The 7,548-nt window shown below is 38.7% G+C and overlaps 1 pseudogene; it reads right to left on the bottom strand.

The window, feature by feature from the left end:
• Positions 1-5,604: 5,604 nt before the first annotated feature.
• Positions 5,605-6,704, bottom strand: LOC118711596 (annotated as a pseudogene).
• Positions 6,705-7,548: the final 844 nt, after the last annotated feature.

Here is a 7,548-nt window from a genome sequence, read left to right on the forward strand (position 1 = left end):
GATATTAATTCAGAGAATAAAATGATCACAGTGATAGAAAAGCTGAGAAGCCAAGCATAGGACATTGAGGCAACCCAGAGATTAGTAACACAGGACATTACCCCCACCCTAGATGCTGGCCTTGTTTTATATTTCAGATTGGAGAACATGTGCCTCTCAGGCTGTTCTCACAAACGGCCTCTTCTGTCTACTTTGAGCCCTACCTTGTCTGTATTATGGGGCTCACACTAGATCATTCCTAATCACCTCTAGTGTCACCTAGAGTGACCAGCCTCATTGCCTCAATGGTTGCTACAGAGAACTGACAGAGTGAAATATGAAGTCTAGAGGCCAAACTTAGGGATCAGAATTGTTGGTGTGTTAGACTGACTGGCTTTCCCATCCTGACCACACTAGAGCATGGACTGGAGCTCCCCCAACTGTAAATGTTGAGGTGCTGAGTCATACAACCCCTCACAACATCATATAGCTTCGAGGATTGGACTCCATGCCCCATCTCATGTCAGGAAGTAGAGGGACAATGCTGAACTGGTAGGATGGAGTGAGGATGAAGTTTCTGCCTTGTTATGTTGCTGATCATGCCTGGTAGTGGGGTGGAGGGGCTGAAACCTTCCTCATAATGCAACATAAAAGCCTAATAGCCCAGAGGTTGGGGTCCCTCTCACACAGGCTGAATCAGACAGAAGTCTTTGCACTGCCCCACAACGTATGGGCAGTAGGAAGATCTGTGCGCCTGAGACTTCTTTTCCATGAGACATCTCCTAGAATGCAACAATATCTGGAGGCTGTATGGTCCTTTTCCTTGTTTGCTCAACACTTAGGCCTCTCTTCTGATTTACATACTGTTTGCTTAGAGTTATTTCTCAAGTATTTTTCTTTTTGCTGCAAAAAGCTTTATTGTTTCCAGTTGGTCCAATGCACGGAAGAGGCAGTTCTATATGTGCTCCTACTCCCCCCATCTCTCTGATCTTTGAAAATGTCTGAAACCATTCTTGCTCATTCTTCTGTAGGCCCACTGGCCTCCTTGCTGTTTTTCCTCTGACACAGGCACTCTCTTACCTCAGGACCTTTGCATGTGTCTGGAATGCCCTTCGCCTTTTACCTAGGTATCTAAATACGCAACTTATAATTCCTTCATAATTCCTCTAAGGTGACCTTTCCTTATCACTCTACTCACTCCCCTCCAAAACTCTCTATTTTCTTTTTTTATTGGTTTTATTTTAAAACGTTATCTTTAGCATAGGGACAAATGTTTATTTTTATTTTAACAGAGTAAGCCATTTAAGTTCAAGCAAAGTCTAATGGTGGCAGAAGAGAGATGGTGGTTTTAGGTACAACTTATTTAGTCTAGTAAGGCCATCACAATTTCACTCAGAGTGGATCCTCACAGTGGTAGATATGATGTATTCTTTTTAATTTGAATGTCCAAATAAGTTTTCTTTCCTATGAAATAAAGAACTAGTCATATTTTAGTAAAAGCCTTAAACACTATTAATGGACTTATTATGAATTAAAAGAGTTTAGTTTTTTTTAAAAAAATTATACTTTTATTGATTTTAGAGAGAAAGGGAGAGGGAGACAGAAATATCAATGATGAGCCCTAAATGGTTTGGCTCAGTGGATAAAACGTTGGCCTGTGGACTCATGGGCCCCAGGTTCGATTCCCATCAAAGGCATGTACCTTGGTTGCAGGCACATCCCCAGTAGGGAGTGTGCAGAAGGCAGCTGATCAATGTTCTAACTCTCTCTCCCTCTTTCTTTCTTTCTATAAAAAAATCAATAAAACATATTAAAAAGAAGAAGAAGAAGAAGAAGAAGAAGAAGAAGAAGAAGAAGAAGAAGAAAAAGAAATATCCATGATGTCAAGGGATTGAGCCCACAACCCAGCCATGTGTTCTGATTGGTAATCAAACTGTGACCTCCTGGTTCATAAGTTGACACTCAACCAGAGAGCCACACTGGCCAGACTAGAATATAGTTTTTGCCATTAGTATAATGTGACATGAATTATTATGAGGCTTTGCTTAAGTAAAATTAACTTTATAATGTATTTCAAATAGAAAATTAATTTAACACTTTTATCAAGTCACATATTGTGTGTGTATTTTATATAATGAAAACCTAATATGCTAAGTGTTTGGTTGTCCATTCAACCAATCAAAGAATAATATGCTAATAATATGCTAAGGTTGCTCAACTGCTAGCTATGACATGCACTGACCACCAGGGGGCAGATGCTCCAACTGGTAGGTTAGCTTGCTCCTGGGTTTTGGCTGATCAGGACTGAGTGAGATGGGCCAGACATGCCTTGGAGCCCTTCCATGGCCCCTCCCAGGCTGGCCATCCTCCTGTGTCCCTCCCCAGCCCCCCACTGTGTATTGGTGGGGTCCCTGGACCTGGCCTAAGCCCTCTCACAATCCGGGACCCCTTGGGGGATATCGGAGAGCTGGTTTTGGCCTAATTCTGCAATATATACATTTACCAATTAACAATGAGAAATTCTTATAATAGAATGCTTGTAATATATACAAACAAAAATAAATCAAATATGAATACCTCTATTTTTCCACTTAATTGTTCAGGTCATTAAGTATTTTTCACATACAATAATAATTGCAACACAATAACCTTATGGGTCCTCTATAATTTATTTATTTATCTCCCCATTATAGGATTTGTGATTTGTTTTCTACTTTTCTCTATTATAGATAAGGCTATTATAGATATAGATCATCCCTGAACACAGTTCTTTGAACATATCTCTGTTATATATATTTTAGATGGAGTCCAGATATAGAATAAATTAAAAGATATAAACATGGAAGTATTTCTTGCTACATATTGTCACATTATTTTTCAGAACTATGACACCACTTTTTCCTTCCATCAGCAGTGTATTAATGCATCCCTGATACTGAATTTTTTATTATGTAAAATATACGTAACATAAAAGTTACCATTTTGATCATTTTTAAGTGTAGAGTTCTGTGGCATTAAGCATATTCACATGGCTGTGCAACCATCGCTACCATCCATTTCCAAAACTCTTCTCTTCCCAACTGAAACTCTATATCCATTAGGCACTAAATCCCTCTCTCCATGTTGTAACATGGGTCAAAATTTCCTTCCTTTTGAAAGCTAAATACTGTTCTTTTGCAAGTGGACACCACATTTTGTTTCATATTCTGTTTATCCATTCATCTGTCACCAGACACTTGGGTTGCTTCCACTTTTTGTCTAGCCAGCATTACATTTTAAAAAAAATATATTTTATTGATTTTGTACCGAGAGGAAGGGAGAGAGATAGAGAGTTAGAAACATTGATGAGAGAGAGTCATCAATCAGCTGCCTCTTGCATACCCCCTACTGGGGATATGCCCGCAACCAAGGTACATGCCCTTGACCGGAATCGAACCTGGGACCTTTCAGTCCCCAAGCCGAGGCTCTATCCATTGAGCCAAACCGATTTCTAGTCAGCATTACATTTTAAGAAGACTTTTCCCTGTGTTAATTATATTTATTTGGTTTATTGCAATGCTGAACACCCATAGACGAACATACATAATTACATATACTCACATCTCCCCCTCTTGATTAGTTATTTGTATTTTAATTTTCCTTCTGTGGAATTTTTGGACAAAAGCTTTATTGACTTTAATAGAAATTATGTGGAATTGAGGGTGAGCCAAGTTTGGCACCTTACATTATGCCTTTTGAGGATATTGGTTATTTTAATCTGGTTAGTTTCAAGAAAGGAGCGACTCTGGAAAAACCTTTGCCCTTTTTCCAAGCTGCCACGAAGACTTTAAAATAGAGGCCTTGTTCCGGGAAGGGATATATCATCACAGATAACTAGAGTTTAGTATGATAAACAGGGAGGAACTTAGCAAGGACCATTTTATCAAAGTCCTCTCTGTATCTCATTGTTTCTAAATGGCTCAACAAACATTTGTTTACTAAACATTAACTTTCACCTCCCTGTGAATTGCCTTACTTCCTTTTGAAGTCTCAGGCTCCCTACTTAGCTCTCCTTAATCCAGAATGAGATGGCATTTTCATGTTTGTGAAATCATGGCGTAATTTTCTCCCGTTAATCTGCTGTATGTGTATTATTAGACCAGCCAGAAGAATTTAGGAGGGCCCTAGCTGGTTTGGCTCAGTGGATAGAGCGTCAGCCTGCGGACTCAAGATTCCCAGGTTCGATTCAGGGAGTGTGCAGGAGGCAGCTGATCGATGTTTCTCTCTCATTGATGTTTCTAACTCTCTATCTCTTTCCCTTTCTCTCTGTAAAAAATCAATAATATATATATATATATATATATATATATATATAAATCAATAATATATATATATATATATATATATATATATATATATATATATATATATATAAATTTAGGAGGGTAGAAGGAAAATTATTTTTTCTCCTCATCAGAATCAACACAGGATTTGTGGTTCCTTGCTTAATAATATCAAGCTGCTAATAACATGTATTAGCTTAGTGATATCTATCTATCATCTATCTACCCTGTTTCCCCGAAAATAAGACAGTGTCTTATATTAATTTTTTCTCCCAAAATTGTGCTAGGTCTTATTTTCGGGGGATGTCTTATCTTTCCATGCGTTAGGTCTTATTTTCGGAGGATGTGTTATTTTCGGGGAAACACGGTATTTATCTATCTATCTGTAAAAGCATAATATGCAAATCGACCCATAGGAACCACTGGTCACTATGACGTGCACTGATCACTAGGGGGCAGAAACTCATAGTAGGAGCTGCTCCCATCCAGCAAGCCCCGATCGATCATCCAATCAGAGCTGCTAGCCAACCTCTTGGTCCCTCCCACTGACCAGCAGGCTCCAATTGCCCAATGGGGAACGGGGGAGCTGGGGGTGGGTGGTGGATGCACGTGATGTCAGGCCAAGGTGGGTTCGAGTGAGCAGGCTCCAATGGCCCTGCTGGTCACCCCACACAGAGGGCAACCAGTGTCAGCAGCAGGGGCTGGGATCGGCTGCTGGCAGCCAGGGAAGATTGACCCTGATCGCAGGCCAGGCATCAGGACCCTACCTATGCACAAATTTCGTGCCCTGGGCCTCTAGTTAATAATATTAACCCAGAACATCTTATTTATGTTTATATCCAAAGTGAAAAGTTTTTTTGTTTTTGTTTTTTTTTTACCAGCAGATGAAACAATTTTATTTCACAGTTGTATTTAAAACCAGAAAGACACTATGTTCTTCATATAAAAACATTAATAAAGGCAAATGTACTTTCTAAAAAATGATTATATAGACCAGCGTTTTTCAACCGCTGTTAGTGTGCCGCGAGATGTTGCCTGGTGTGCCGTAGGTGCAGACAAGACAAGAATTTTATAATTTTTCACTATTTTGTTTACTTAATATTTCATAATAAAGTAATTATAAAATACTTTCTTTGTGTTTGATTCCTATTCAAGAGAATTACTTTATATATAGTCAATATAGGCACAGAGTTAAATTTTTTTAACATTTTCTAATGGTGGTGTGCCTCATGATTTTTTTCATGAAACAAGTGTGCCTTTGCCCAAAAAAGGTTGAAAAACACTGATATAGACCCTTTCCAAAAAAAAAAAAAAAAAAAAATGCATTCCATTATATGGTTTCAGTGAAGCTGCTTGCAATTCCAAATCTCACATCTGACTGATTCCTAAAACATACCATTCCACCACTGCACCTTTTGATTCAAAGTATAGATTACTGTCATCAGTACATGTTCTTGCATTCTTACACATTTGCTAATACAAATATGAACTGGGGGTTATCACTTAATGCTCCATTAGTTCATCAACCTTTCTGCAGGTTCATCAGCAGGTTGAGCAGGCTGTGACTTTCTCTGTGGTCTTTCTTCAAGGCCTTCCAGGAATGGAGACACATCATCATCATCATCATAAATCGTAAACTCCAAAGTCTTTACCAACAATTCCAATGGATACATTCTTTGTAGTTAGGTCTTGTTTTGCAGGAAGTGTCTCTCTTAAAGCACACAGGCCATGCTTAACCAGTTTTTTTTTTAAATTTAATTATTTTATTTTATTTTTTAAATTAAATTATTATCTTTGTACATATACCATTGCTTAACCAGTTCATTCAAATTGCAATAAACTCAGACATATGTCTCTCCAAGTAAGTATGAGCTGATTGAGAACGGGCTCCAATGGACATAGCTCTGCAGTCAAAATAGTTAGCTGACGGACAGGTTTGGAAAATATGAGGGCCCATATCATCATAAGCAGCAATAAGCAGTCCAACACCATATGGTCTTCGGCCATATCTTTGGGCTGGTATCTGGGTCTTGCTTCCAATTAGAGCTATAAGACAAGACACAGGAAGAGGTCTGTCAAATACAAATCTGGAATCCAAACACTCCTGGCGCATAAAATGACATAGCAGTCTAGCATCAGAAGTAAGTCCCGAAATTGAAATACCAATATGGTTGTCAACATGGAGAATTTTTTCTGATGAGCGGCAAGCTCTGATTGTGCTCTCTTCAATGCAACCAATACTGCATGGGTTTTTGATTTCAGACCAACTGTGGCTGAACCTTGTTTGACAGCTTCCATTGCATATTCAATTTGATGAGTCCTGCCCTGAGGGCTCCAGACAGTGACATCATTGTCATACTGGTTGCGAAACATGGTTCCGACTCTGCCCGGACTGTGTGCTCCTCCTGCCCCAAAGTGAAAAGTTTTAATTCATGTATTTATTTTGCAATTTGTCACAACTTCCTTTAGATGGCATTAGATCCTTGGACATGTGTTGCAGAGATTTTTGGATGTTGCATGTTTATGTATATGTTTTGACAACTTGATGAATTTCAAATATGATCCAAATATTATTTGGGATCTAGAATGCAGGGTGAATCCATATAGAAGCTGGACATCCTAAGATCTCTTCTAGTGTTTAGTCTTTAATCTGACTACATTCTTCCATCCTGCTTTTTTCTATAGCAAATATTTTTCAGGTCTTTGCCTTGGGTTAGATAGCTATAGAACAAAAACGTTTACAATGTTTTAAAGTTAAGTGTGAGGCCCTAAGCAAAATAGACTATCCTCGCTTCTACACATGGTAAAAGCTGAGATTGAAAGGGGGTTCCTTTGTTTATATACGGAATCTCTTCCACTTGTTTTTCTGAAACAACACTTCAAACAACAGATTTACAGTTCTGCTTTGGCATCTTGAACGCTTAAATATCTAGCAATGAAAAACATGGGGAATTGTCATCTCCATGATTCAGATATTTGGATTTTGATGTGAAGCAATATTTCTATTCTCATTTTTTGTTCCTGCATTCAGAGTTTATTTTGCTGACTGTTTATGCCTTTTTTTTTTTTTAAGTTCTTATACTACTTCAGCCCCTTTAATATATGTTTTACTCTCAGGAAGGTCCTGCATTTGACCAAAGCTGGCGAGGTCAAAGGATTTGAAAGGGGTCTCAGCTTGGGTGATTTTGTGGCTAGTCTCCCTTAAACCATGCCGGCCTCAAGACCTATGTTCTGTCTAGCCACTAGA

Source organism: Pipistrellus kuhlii, unplaced genomic scaffold (assembly GCF_014108245.1).
Source record: "Pipistrellus kuhlii isolate mPipKuh1 unplaced genomic scaffold, mPipKuh1.p scaffold_m20_p_8, whole genome shotgun sequence".
In the NCBI taxonomy this organism is placed as follows: Eukaryota; Metazoa; Chordata; class Mammalia; order Chiroptera; family Vespertilionidae; genus Pipistrellus; species Pipistrellus kuhlii.